The 14,967-nt window shown below is 33.9% G+C and overlaps 1 long non-coding RNA gene across 6 annotated transcripts in view; it reads left to right on the top strand.

Moving 5' to 3' along the window:
- The first annotated feature begins 3,143 nt into the window (after positions 1 to 3,143).
- LOC115832389 overlaps positions 3,144 to 14,967 on the top strand; it is a 90,717-nt gene continuing 78,893 nt past the window's right edge. For 5 of the 6 annotated variants that reach the window (XR_004027883.1, XR_004027880.1, XR_004027881.1 and 2 more), the window contains exons 1-2: positions 3,144 to 3,788; positions 8,812 to 8,929. This is a non-coding gene — a long non-coding RNA (uncharacterized LOC115832389). The remainder of the gene's footprint in view (positions 3,789 to 8,811; positions 8,930 to 14,967) is intronic. The other variant, XR_004027882.1, reaches the window with a different exon arrangement.

The following is a 14,967-nucleotide window of genomic DNA, read 5'->3' as shown; positions in this document are numbered from 1 at the left end:
AAGTTTATTGTACTTTAATTATACCTGAAAATATTTTTTAAAGCATGTGGGCTTGGTTGAAAGTTACCTGAAGACTCTAATACCAGGCTAAAAATTAGAGAATAGAGGAATAAGTGAAGACCCAAAGGAGTTAGAGAAAGAGCTCAGCTTTAAAGGAGGCTTTCTTACAAAAGATGATCAATAGTTACAAACATAAGGTGCAATATATTCTGTGCTCCACAATTAATGGACCCACATCAGGAACTTAGTGTGAGAAAGCTTCAGGCAGTAGTCAGTGTTGTCTGTTTCTAGAGATCTGTTTTGGAGTTGATTCATGGATTGGTATATGGTAAAGATAAAACTCTTGGTTCCAATCCCTGGAGATTCCGGAGATTTAGAGCCAGAGGAAAATGACAAAAACAAGGGACATTGGGAAGTAGCTCCTGAGCTAAGAGAAAAGATCGTAGAGTTTTGAAATCCATAAGAAAAAAAAAAGGTATGTATTTTGTGGAAAAGAAAGGGCACTATGAAGTGCTATTGACAGATCAACTAAAACAAGGACAGAGTTGGTACTATATCCTGATATAAGACAGTGAGTTTCATGATAAGCCTCATCTGCTGGTGAGGATAAGATTATGTAATGTACTGCCAGGTTTGATTGAGGATGGCTCAGTGGTTGGAAGAAGCTTGCACTTAAAACCTCAAGTTGAAAAGACATGGGTCAGGAAAAGGCTAGGACACAGAGCAATTTATTATGTTTCTATGCACCTAAACTCCTGGCATAGTGTTACTGGCAAATCAGGCACTTATTAGATGCATGTCAATAGATTGCCACATCAGTAGACTCAAGGAATTTGCATATGATAACAAGGTTAAATATTTCATATGACTCATCTGGAAAAATGAAAGATAAAAGATATGATTAAAGTCTATGAGATTTTGAGGGATCTGAATTGAGTGAATGCAAATGTCCTCATTAAATGCTTGATTATTAATATGATGAGGCTCGCTTTAAACTTAGAGGCAATTGTGAATAAATAAAGGTAATAACACTAATTTTTTAAAAAAAGGTTAATAAACATTTGGACCGATAATGGAAGAATGAGCTTGAGTGAAAAATTTAATGTAATTCAATTACATAAACATTTGGGGACAATCCCAAGCTCATTTGGGGTTGACATTATGCAACAAAACTATGTGCTCCTGTAAAATTCTTCGACCTTTTCCCTTAAGAACTCCATGATGAAATTCAGGTCATTTTTATCTTGTTTTTTCATTAAAAATACTTAACTTGTGGTACATAGTATTTTACTGAGTTACTTTGAGCATTTTCCTCAGATAGAAATGATTTAATTACATATAAAATAACTTACAATCAATGACATTAAATAGTATTTCATATTTTTACTTATTATTTTATTTGCTTAAAAGTAATTACTATATATTTTCCCCTTTGATTACCAACAATAGTGAATTCAGGTTCCAAAATAGCTACAATAGTGATTTATGTATAAATTATATATAGATAATTTAGCACATACGCCTGTTTGTTTCTGTGCTATTTAATACAAAACTTATTAATAGTTGAATAGTTATAAGTCATGTTTCCATAAACAAGAACTCTTCATTTTTTATTTTTTATTTTTTATTTTACTTTAAGTTCTGGGATACATGTACAGAACGTGCAGGTTTGTTACATAGGTATACATGTGCCATGGTGGCTTGCTGCACCTATCAACCCGTCACATCTAGGTTTTTGAGCCCCGCCAGCATTAGGCATCTGTCCTAATGCTCTCCCTCCCCTTTCCTCCCACCCCCCGACAGGCCCTGGTGTGTGATGTTCCCCTCCCTGTCTCCATGTGTTCTCATTTAAACAATAACTCTTGATTAAAAGTATTGGACATCTAAATGGTTTCATCCAAATCCGCTTTACAGGAATCCAAGTGCTTTTATTAAAAATATTATTAAAATGCAAAAACATTCAGTCGGCTTAAAACTCCAATTTTTTTGTAGGACTGTCATTCTGTGCCAATATGTGTGAATGACTTCTATTCTCTAAAAACTACCTACAAAAATAAATTACTGCAAAGGGGGGTTCACTGTCAGTATTTTACTTGACCTGACAGGACAGCCAATGTCCTCCACTTTCTAGTGTCAATGCGCCAGCATCCCCTAGTGGGCATTGTTAAAAATAAAACTTAATTCTACTGATAAGAAACGTTAAGGATGTATATTAATGTATTAGGTTTATTTTGTTGGAATTCATTTGCATAATTAAAATAACTTTGCATTTATGAGTGCATATTGTCAATAAAACATTATGTAACTGCAAATACTCTGGTTGGGATGGTACCAGCTATCATCTATTGCTCTGAAATATTTGTGTATTAAAAAAGTTTACACACGCAGTATTTTTGGATTTATATGTGTGTGTACAAAGTAATTTAAGCTATTCATCATTTATATTTGTTTGAATATTCATAATTTATATTTGCATGTTTGACAAACATTTTTTATTGAGGTTTGTGCTATGTGTAGTTACAATTACAGACAGAAGTTTGACTCTTAACTGGAATTATTGTGGCATTAAAAGCAAGCATTGATTTCTATATGAGACTGATTTTATTCAAATCCTAATTTGCCTGGCGATTAGCCTTGTGATCGAGAGAAATTTTTTTACCCCTTTGAAATCTTGTTTTCTTCATTAATAAAACAAGGGTAAAAATATACATACTGACTCAAAATTTTTAGGGAAGGTTTTCCAGAATCTGGTGACATCTGTGATTAACAATACATATGTTTAAAATGCATAAACATGTACACAATTTTAATATTAAACATTAAGAACAATGTAAAAAAGCTAAGGAATTCTTTTTTCTGTTTTCTTTTTTTTTTTTTTTTTTTTTTTTTTTTTGAGACAAAGTTTCACTCTCGTTGCCCAGGCTGGACTACAATGGCATGATCTCGGCTCACTGCAACCTCCACTTCCGGGGTTCAAGCAATTCTCCTGCCTCAGTTTCCTGAGTAGCTGGGATTACAGGCACCCACCACCACGCCAGCTAAGTTTTTGTATTTTTAGTAGAGAGGGGGGTTGGCCAGGTTGGTCTTGAACTCCTGACTTCAGGTGATCCACCCTCCTTGGCCTCCTAAGTGCTGAGATTACAGGCAAGAGCCAGAGCGCCGGGCCAATACTAAGCATAAAATGCATTATAGATGGTGCTTTGGGCTGAAATAAACACAAAGTAAATAAGCAGATATTTATTTTTATAAGAATAAATTAAATATTTTCTGTTATTGAAGAATATCTGATATAGGTTAGCTGTTGAGAAGTTTACCATAAATGCTTATTAATTAATTTATGGGATATACAGGAGCTCTTAAAAAAAAGCCAAATCAAGTGCTAGAGCTTACTCATGAAATGATTTTGAAACTGGGCTTGTAAAAATACTTCTTTGTGAAACTGCTTGTAGATATGAAAGAAAACCCTGCTAGAATTCATTCTTAAGACATTAGATTATCTCTATATGTAGAACTAGTTCTGCATATTTTGTCTGAATTAAGTTTTTTAGAAGGTTAAAATAAAATGTTATTATGGAAAGTGAGTGAAAATTTGAGATTATCAGGTAAATTTCTTAATAGTAAGGTTTTGAGAGAGATTTATTGAATGCCTGAAAAAGTGGGAACAGAAGAAGAGTGAGGCACAAAACACTCAATGGGTGCAGTTGACAGAAAAAAAGGCTGAAAAGCAAACTTCGTCTTTTGCAGTTATGCCCTGTGATATCTGGAAGCTATCTGGAAACATTGTTTTGGTGAGCGCACTTCAGAATTTCTTGGTTTCATGCTTTATAAACAGTCTGGTTTATGGTTCACTGAATAAAGCAGATCTTCTTTGACCACAGTGGTCTGTGGTAAAGTAAAGCCTTTAGCCAAATGGATTCCAATATTCATTCCCATTGGCTATGCTCTTAAGTTACCATATGTTACATGGTATATTTACATATCCATTAATGCTTCTATGTTCTCCTCCCTGCAAGATGAGAACTTCCTTTGAGCATCAGCAATCTTTCTTTTATATGCAACATAGTAGAGATAAGCAGGTCAGATTTTTCCAATAAGTTTGCAATAGCTATAAGGAAAATTTCCCAAATATTTGTGTCTGTAAGAACCACCTACAGTTATGTGAAAAATACAGATTTTTTTTTCTGTATTTTCTGAGCACAGAATCATAAATTTCTTTTAAATGTGTTTGGAAATCTATATTTATAAGATGCAACCAAATTTATTCTTATGGTTTTAAAACTTCATACATAAATTCATAATCATAAATTGATTATATTTAAAACAAATGTATAATAAGAATGTGAGCTCAGAGAGCAGAATTTAAACATTAAAAACTACTAGAAGTCATTAAACAAACTGAAATTGTAGTGGTGATCCCTTTCCAATAACTTTAAGTATAATTGTTCATCCTTTAGGATGATGAAACTGACTTTTTTTTTCCCCCAGACTGCTCTTGGTTTTAAATAGAAAATGACCAAAAGATAACTTACTAATTCACCTTTCTTTTATCTTCTTATTTTATTTTAGCCTGATATATTTTCTGTGGCAAGGAAAAAAAACCACTAAGCTATCAATAGCTCTAAATTTCTTAAATTTAAGTATGTAGGTATCCAGATTTCGTGAAAACAAATGAAAGATTTGAAGTTACTTATTAGCAACTTTTTCTTTTGCTATGTAGCAAATTACCATAAATTTAGCAACTTAAAATGACAAAATTTTATTATCTCACAGTTCCCTGGGTCAGAATTCTAGCAAATTTTAACTTGGCTCTCTAGGATCTTATAAAGCTGAAAATAAGTTGTTGTCAGATGTGTACTTATCTGGAGTCTTGACTAGAGAAAGATACGCTTCCAAGCTCACTCAGGCTGTTGGCAGAATTCATTTCCTTGCAGTAGTAGACTAAGGTATCCACTGCATTCCTGGCTGTCAACCAGGGACCACTCTCAGCTTCTGGAGGCCACTCTTAGATCCCTGCCATGTGCCCCACTCCATCTCAGCAATGGAGAATCTTCTTCACATTGGTTCCTTCTTGCACTTTAAATTTCCAATTCCCATTCTGCTACTAGCCCGAGAAAATTCTGCTTTTAAAGGGCTCATGTGATTAGATCAGTCTCACCCAAATGCTCTCCGTATTGTAAAAAGTCAACCAATTTGGGGCTTTAACTACATCTTCAAAATCCCCTCACAGCAATACCTGGAGTCATATTATTGAATAACCTGGGGATTGGAACATTGGAATGCCATCTTGGAATTCTACCACAGCAGCTCACTCATTGAAGCAGATTTTTCAACTTGTAAATGTTTTGGAATATATTACAAAGTCTGCCTCTATACTCCTACTGGACTTCCACAATTTGTACAAGTCAAAATGAAGAACATTAGTTCGAAAGAACAGTCAAGAACCACTGTGCAATGTTGGATAAAAACATGTTACTTCTACACAGAGGTTCAGAATCTTTTCTGATCAAGAATCTCTTTGGGAATCTGACAAAAGGTTGTAACCTGTTTTCCACTTCTTGAAATGCACACATTTCAGTCATTTTTTGAATGTCAAGAGATTCTGATCTAAGTGAAAGAGAACAAAAATGAGATTATCCAATATCTACATATGCCTCTGATAAACCTATTAGAAAACAGTGTTGGTCAACTAATGTTAACATAAGACTTGATTCACTTATCCAGTGCTAGCATAATGTATATTTTAATCTAGCTCTCTTAGAAACTATTCTCTTGTCAATCAATAAAAGAGTTTCTATTTTTTTAAATTCTAAAATATTTACTTGAAAAATAAAGACTGAATATATTTAGGATGTACAATGTGATTTTATATGCATATAGATTGTATATTCATTACTGCAGTCAAATTAACACAGTTATCATCACTACCCATGTTGTTCATTAGATTTCTAGAACTGGTTCACATCAGAATTGAAAGTTTTTACCTTTTAACCATCATCTCCCCATTTCATACACCCTGTCCAAACCCTGGACGCCGTTGTTCTATTCTCTGCTTGTATGAGTTCAACATTTTTTAGATAACACAATATGAATGAGAAAATACAGTATTTGTCCTTTTGTGTCTGGCTTATTTCATTTAGCATAATGTCCTCTAGTTCATCCATATAATTGAAAATGACAGGCTTTCCTCATTTTGGCTGAATAATATCCCATTGTATCAATGTACTGCAATTTCTTTATCCATATATCTGTCAGCAGACATTTAGGTCATCTCTGTATCTTGGCTGTTGTAAATAATGCCGCAATGAACATGGGAATGCAGATATCTCTTCAACATACTGATTTAATTTCCTCTTTGACAAACTGATTGCATTTTCTTTGAATATATACTCACAAGTGGGATTGCTGAGTCATATGGTAGTTCTATTTTAGAATTTTCCTAAAATAAAGCAAAACACAATGAAACGAATATTGAACTATGTTAGCACGTGGGATAGACTTCTGATGGTACACCCAGCTAAATTTATACTCAAAATTTTTTAAAGGAAGGAAGCAAAAGACTGAATTTAGCCTGACCAGTTGTTGAAAGAAATGAATTAAATCCTCTGTTGTTTGCAAACCAGATTATGTGTCCATTCTGAGAACCTCATCCTGCTCTGTTTCTACTTTGCCACATAATATGTAGCTAAATATGTCACACTCTCGTGACCAAAGGAATTATGATGCCTTGGAAAATACCTGAACTAGTCCTAAAAGACAGCTTAATCATCTGACAAAATAACAGTATCTGCTTCGCTGTTTGTAAAACTCGGGCTCTAAGTACCGTATTTTTCTTATTATTATGGAATAAAATAGCACATGGAATGAAAAAACAGGGAAATGTACTGGAGAAATGTATTAGGTATCCTCAGTGGATACCCAGTGCCTGCTGCCCCAAAGGTCTGTGAAGGAAGATTTGATTTCTTCCTCCTGAGACACAAAATTGCAGGTCCAGGATGTGTGTTACTGTGTAACAGCGATTATCTTACTTCATGGCTCTGTGGCAAATGCATGCCTGGTTTGTGGAAAGATGAAAATTAAATACAGACATCAGAAGATTGAGAGTGAAAGGGATTTGTTAGGTGTTTTCACTAAAATGCTAAAGAACTCCCATTAAGCTACATGTTTTAATAATTAAAACATTGCTTTAAATTGGCTTCAAAACTTAAGAATATCCAGAGAAACTAGAAAGGGTATTAGGAACTAATTACATTAAAGTATTGAAGATGAATTTCTCATGGTTTGGTAGCTTCATATTATTATTTCTTTAAAAACGATCAAGGCAAATATTATAGAAACATATCAAAAGATGCTTTTCTAGGGCTCTACATTAATAGTCAGTACTAAGCAATTTTTTAATAGAATTTATTGAGTTAGCTCACCTTGGTTTTAAGAAAACACATGGCACCTTTTAGGAAGTTTGCGGAAAGAAACTTCTTGTTTCTCTTCCTGACCAGAAAAAAAAAAAAAGTCAAAATGACATTTATTTATTAAAAATGATCAGTTTGGAAGTGTGAAGGACTGGATTTCAAAACAGTACTTTCCAATCTGGATGAAAGATAACATTCATATATGATCAATACAATCTATTCAAATCCAATCAGCATGATTTTTATATTTTCACTTTTTCTTCTTCTAGAAAAATAACATTAATATTTTGATTAAATCAACCACATAGAAACCTCGAGCTTCAAAATGAAGTGAATTTCCACCAATTTCTTTGTGCAGTTATGAGATTTTGGAGGTTCCTCTTGTTTTCCCACACTAGAGGGAGAGGGCATGAGTGAGACTAGGCTGATCGCCACGCAGAGTGACATATTATTCATATCGTGACATCATTTCATGTGCTTTTCAGTATAACTGGATTTCTTCCATCTTGTAGAATTTACAGTTTAGATCGTGACTCTTATTTCAGGGATTGATTCTAGTTTGTCACATATAAGATCAAGGTTGAAGAATATTTTCTTTAGCGAACTGTATCTGTGGCAACCATGCAAATGTTCCTTTCGAGCTTCCAACTGAAGGGACTGTAATGGAGCAACAGCTCTAGCTGCTTCCTGCTGCATGGAACAAAAATCCCTTGCCACACCGACCAAAACCTGTATTTCCCATAGGCTGCTCCATGCGATGGACTGAGCAGGATGGGGATACCAAGACAGGTTTGTTTCTGGAAGCCATAGTACTCCCGAGCTGGTTGACTTTGGTTCAAGAACCCTTTGATGACTTTGCCAAACTGCCTTACTTTGCAAGCTGTTTATAATATTTACAACATCTCCCCTTTTCTGTCTTCTTCAGTTGGGTGTAAGACCCATACTGTGGACCAACAGCTCTCCTATTATTCCATGACTCTTTTTCTATCTTCTTCCTCAGGGGTTTTCCCCAACAAAATCACTGCATGTTTAATCTAGCCTTGGAGTCTGCTGCTCAAAGAACCTGAACTATCACAGTTTTTTATGTGAAGTTATATAATTATACTATTCATAAGGCAGAGGGAAGGAAAATGAATATTTTTAAATTTTTATAGAATTATGGAGTATTTCAGAATTACGTATCTGTACAAACAAAAATGAGTCTAATAGTAAAGTAAGATTGAGAAAATTTGCGTTCATCTTAACATTCCAGGACCTATTATGGTGGTAACAGATTTAAAACTGTAAGAATGTTTCTTTTCCTACTTACTGGATTTTATTAAGTCAGATCTTTTCAGCTATGTAAACAAACTTTGTGATATCTTTACAAAATAATTGAATTTATGGTTTATATCTGAATTCACAGGCATGGCATGGATGAGTCAAGCTCTAGTATATCTTCAGTTTATTCCAACTGTGTTATTTGATGGGAGTTTTCTTTTTGCTTATCTCCAGCTCAGCAACCAACCTTAACCAAACTAAAGGTAAAACAACCTGCTAACATCAAACATGAGAGCATCCCCATCTAATAGGCTCCATTGACATTACCTTCCTCTGCATATAGAAAACAAGCTCAATATTGCATTCTCAGAGTTATGTGGAAAATATATTCTTCCCTGCTCAATATTATGGACAATGGTGTGCAAGAAAAGAAGTTTTTAAACATTTTAAAAGTAGAAATCCATTTACATATACAGTTTTATGATTATAACTCTCAACAGTTATTTCAACATCTTGACTTAAAGTTTTAAGAAACTCTTAAACTGAATGTAAAGATAATTTATCTTCTATATATTTTTAATGAATGGTTTGGTACTTTAAGATAAATATTTGAATGTGCATACACAGACACAAACATTTTTTGTACATAATACTTTGTGTATGATTTTTAATTATGATTTGTTTAAATTACACAAATTTTAGATACACATAATTAAATTTGAAACAAATTTTAGTGGAAGTACAAAGTATGTAAGTTGGTACTAGTATATTATAGTTTTAAAAAAATCACTGAGTTGTTTATGTATATACACACACACATATATATGTATAAAATATTTGTTATCCTTGATCACTTATTTTGTCTTAAAGAAATGTGCTGTACATAGACATGGAATCAACCTAAATGTCTGCCAGTGATAAACTGGATAAAGAAAATGTGGTACATACATACCATGGAATACTATGCAGCCATGAAAAAGAATGAGATCATGTCCTTTTCAGGAACATGGATGGCTCAGGAGGCCATTTTCCCTGGAAAACTAACAGAGGAACAGAAAACCAAATATACACTCTCAATTATAAGTGGGAGCTAAATGATGAGAACGCATGGACACATAGAGGGTAACAACACACACCGGGGCCTTTCAGAGGGTGAAGGGTGGGAGGAGGGAGAGGATAAGGAAAAACAACTAATGGGAAATAGGCTTAAAACCTGGATGATGAAACAATCTGTACAACAAACCCCCACGACACAAGTTTACTTGTGCAACAAACCTGCACTTATAGCCCTGAACTTAAAAGTTAAAAAAAAAAAAAAGTGCTGTAAATTAAGAGTGTACTTCCAGGGAGGACAAAATTTGCTGAAAAATCAATTAAAATGGGAAATGGGATGAGGTACAGTAATTCAAACAGAGGTTTTGTCTATATTTTGCCAAATAAATTTTTTCTTTAGCTTCAATTGACATAGAGTATTTATTATATGCATGTACCAAGCCAAAGTTTGATAGACCTGTAGCTCACTAAACTAATGTGTTTTTGTGGTGTTGTGGAAACAGTTTGACTCTATTTTAGTGCTTTGCCAAATGATACTATCTCTTTTACGCTAGCTCTCTTAAGTGTCAGTTAGCAGTTAGAAGTACAGACCTTAGAATGTAACCTTGAATTCCCCATGTGCATATTTATTTAATTAGGCCAATTTTCTTACATATTTAATCTTTATTTAAATATACAGTATTACAGAGTGTTACATCTACTGTTTGTCACGTGTGTGTGTGTACATATGTATGATCTTTATTTGCAAAAATAATGCCATTGACAGTGGTTTTGATTAACTTGTGGATGTGGTTGAGAAAATGTATGCACCATTAACAGTGCTTTCCACACTGAACATATTACATTTGTGGTTGCAGGAGCTGTTTGCAAAACGTGTTGTGATTTGCTCTTGTCTTTTTCTGTTTGGTGTGAAATCTTTATCCAGAAAAAACTAATCTAGATTGCGGCAAAACCTACCTCTAATAGGGGATTCTGCTCTGTTAGAACGTAGGACACATCACTGCAGTGATGCAGAGAGAAGGCTGGTAGTTTTTTTTTTCCATCACTATTGATCTTTTTAATTTTTAATTTTTGTGGCTAAATAGTCGGTGTATTATTGATGGGGTATATGAGATATTTTGATACAGGCATATAATGCGTAATAATCACATCATGGCAAATGGGGTATCCATCACCTCATGCATTTATCCTTTGTGTTACAAACAATCCAATTATATGATTTTAGTTATTTTAACATGTACAATTAAATTATTATTGACTATAGTCACTTCGTTGTGCTGTCAAATACTAAATCTCATTCATCCTATTATTTTTGTACCTATCATTGTTATTGATAATAATCTATCATTACTGCAGTTTAGCAGTAGAATTTATTGAATGAATTGTTAAATTGTACAAAATAGTTTTACCAAACATAGCATGGTCTATCTGATCATACTATGCTAAAGTACAGCATAGTCAGATAGAAATTAACATGGATTGGAAAGGGAAAATTATCAAAATGCTGTCACTTTTTGTGGAAATAACATATGAATACAACTCACAATTTTTAAGTTATTAAACTATGTATTCAGGGTGTACACAAGTAAAGTAAAATGCAATGTTAATGTTGTGTTACATGAATTATATTTTTGGGTGTTCCAAACTTCTTAGTTTATAGTGAAAGCATTATTCAGACATTGAAGCCACTGCTATTTATTGATGCTTTCTGTTAGCTCTATGACACTTCCACCTTCTAAGTCCTCACAAAGGCACTGTGAAGATTTACATTCATAACAAGTATGGAACCCAGAGTAGAGGGGTTGTAGCTATGAAATTTACCTCTTAAACCCATAGCATATCTTTGGCAATGAAAATAAGTTACATTAAAATTTCCCCCAAGCCCTCCTCACCTTTGAGAATAATAATGTTCTTAATTCTACTACAACATTTGAAAAGCTAGGACGAGTCCAAGAATCTGCCAAGAAGGGAAAACTACCAGGTGTTTAAATGGCGAGCATCCATGGGATACAGTTGAATGAATAAAGATGAATAGGGATGAAACATTTAGTTTGAAGTAAATTTAAGTGAAAATTAATCCAGGCTATGACTGAAATATAATTTAATCTGTTTATTTTACTCTAGTTAACCCCTACATATAAAAATATGCACTGAGAAAACAGGAACTTGGTATAATATATATTGCAAAAACATATGGTCAGTATCCAATAAGAGTGTCAACCTCAAAACCAAGAAAACATACTGCTCCCACTAGACAAAAATTAAACTTGGGAAGCCTGTTAAGTGCACAGCCAGAAAAAAATATGATGTATATTATAGGAAATGGGAAAGATAAACCAAACAGGAAAAGATAAAGTTGCCAACTTGCTAAGAAATTTCACCAAGATGGGTCCTTATCTTTCACAGATAGATAATCATACCTATGATGGAAACTGTAAGCAAAGGATTGCCCCAGAACAAAATACTTTTCAGTTTCTATTTATTCGTTATTTTTCTTTTATAGGAAACAAAATATCAATAGAAGCATAATTGGAGTTTTTTTGGGATTAAGCCCTCGGCCGATCATGTCTGCAGAGAACGTATTTTCCTTGTTTCTAGTGGCAAATTATTTAGGCGTTATCTTGTATTTTCTGAAAGTTATAATTTCAAATATTTTCTTTATTTTAGACCAGGTATCAGGGATTGAGTTTTGGTACATAGATAGTTTAGCATTTGCTTTTCTCTGAAAGATAGCATATTAGGGTTCTCTAGAGAACGACAAAACCAGTAGGGTGTGTGTGTGTGTGTGAGTGTGTTTGTGTACATATGTTTGTGTATGTATAGAGAGAAGGAAAAAAAGAAGTTAATTTATTTTAAAAAATTTAAAGGAATTCCAGTAAGTAATGCATATAACATACAAAATATGTGTTAATTGACTGTGTTATCAGTAAGGCTGCCAGTCAACAGTGGGTTATTAGTAGTTAAGTTTTGGGGGAGTCAAGATTTATACACAGGTTTTTAACTGCTTACGGAGTTAGTGCCCCTCACTCCAATGTTGCTGAAGGTTAACGGTACTAAATTTAAAAAACAGTTATTCTTAAGTAGATCACATACACACATGTAAAATTATGACACTCACATGTTCTGTGTTCAAACATGTAAAGACATAACACCGCATATTATGCTTGATTTTAAATAATTAAAATTCTGCAGAAGTATAGTTTGGTAATCGTAATAGATATTCCTAGGAAAGTATAAAGCCCGATTATTTTATATTTAGGTTGTTTCCAATATTGTTTTAGTTGTAAATGTGTGTGAACTAAATACGTCTAGCATTGGCATAATCATATTACCAGTTCACTGCTTTAATATGCAAGATGTTATGTTTGCTCATGCTCATCAGCTTCTTAACCTTATCATAGGTAGGGATGCTAAACACATTTCTACTGATTTCAAATTATTTAAAAATATGTTAATAATTCTGTATATTTTTGTATTTAAGTGGAAAAATAGAAATTAATTCCATATATTTAATCATGATTTTTAGTATAATATTTTATGACCACATATCATAAAATCATTGCTATAAATGTTCAGAATTGTTAACATACTTTTAAAAGACTATTGGAATGAAAAGGATGTATTTCGGATATGAGAATGACACAGGACATGAATTTTGGAGTCCAGGATGAAATGCTATGGACTGAATTGTTTCTCTCCAAAATGCATATGTTGAGATCTATCTTAGACAGCTCAGGCTGCTATAGCAAAATATCATAGATTAGCTGGCTTATAAGCAACAGAAATTTATTTATGATAGTTCTGGAGGCTGGGAAATACAAGATCAAGGTGCCAGCAGATTCAATGTCTGCTGAGGGCCCGTTTTGTTTTTCGTAAATGATTGTCTTTCCCCTGTGTCCTCACATGGCAGAAGGAGTGAGGGACTTTTCGGGAATCCCTTTCATAAAAGTACTAATCCCATTCACGAATGTTCTGTCCTCCAGATCTCATCATCTCTCAAAGAACCCACCTCCAAATACCGTCACATTGGTAATTAGGTTTCTACATATGACTTTTGAGAGGACGTAAACCTGCAGTCTGTAACCACCCCTAACCCCCAGTGTCATGGTATTTGAAGATGGGGTCTTTGGGAGACTATTGGATTTAAATGAGGTCATGAGAGTAGAAATTAATGTCCTCAATCTCCAACGATGGGATTGGTGGCCTTCATAAAAAAGGCGACAGAGTGCTTGCTGTCTCTTTCTCTCTTTGCCATGTGAGAACATAGCAAGAAGGCATTTCTGGCAAGAAACCAACAATGCTGGCACCCGATTTCTAGCTTCTAACCTGCCACCCAGTCCATGGAGTCCTGAGCAGACTAAGAAAGATACAATAACAGAGAAGTAAGATTAAAATAAATATTCAGAAAGGCCAATGTTAAAAAAAATAAATGAAATCCTTCAGTTAAATATCAAACCTGGGGTTATTGAAACTAAATGCTATGCAAAGTCACTGAGCTACTTGTGAAATAACAATATTGCATATAAAGTCATTATCAGCTGATCGAAGTGTTATATTTGCCCCAGTTTTGTCACTTGGATTCCATGTTCACGGTGTACATAGCATATATGGCCAGAAATTGTCAAAGTGCCTGAATATGTGTTGCCAGTTGTAAATACAACTATGTCGTTGTCATCAGTTGATGAATCTCGTCTTATATGTTACTCATATAGGGTAAACTTAAGATATCTTTAAATTTATTATAATATCACTAAAATTAAAGAGCACCTTATGGTTTTATGCTTTACACATTTCGTAATTTACTTAACAAAATAATTTAGGTAAATAAACCACTAGATTAAAAAAAAAGTAATTCTAGTGGTTACAGGTTAGTCCCCAACCTTTAAATTTTCAGGTAAATTCTGTTATCACTCATGGTGGATGCGATTCTGTCTTAGGCACTGGATGTGATTCTGTCTTAGGCACTGGATGTAGTTTCTTAGCCTTATCTTCAACAGCTGTGGAAGAAACCTTCTAGCCCTCTCTGATTTTACTTTAGATGTGGAATAGTCTATCCTGAAGCTTCTTCATGTACAGAGCCCTCTCCACTTAAAAAGGAGCATGACTTGGGATTAGGAAAAAATGTTCTACAAGTTCCTTAATTGCTCTACTGACTCTCATGAGAAGCAGATAGAAGATTTCCGTTGCATTTAAAAGATTGATAAGCAGATTTCAAAATGGCTTCAGGGCAGATCTTCAAACCATAAAT

The sequence above is a fragment of the Nomascus leucogenys genome, chromosome 22a, assembly GCF_006542625.1.
Source record: "Nomascus leucogenys isolate Asia chromosome 22a, Asia_NLE_v1, whole genome shotgun sequence".
NCBI classification, from domain to species: Eukaryota; Metazoa; Chordata; class Mammalia; order Primates; family Hylobatidae; genus Nomascus; species Nomascus leucogenys.
The sequence above is the reverse complement of the archived record's forward strand: the minus strand, read 5'-3'. Positions and strand labels throughout refer to the sequence as shown.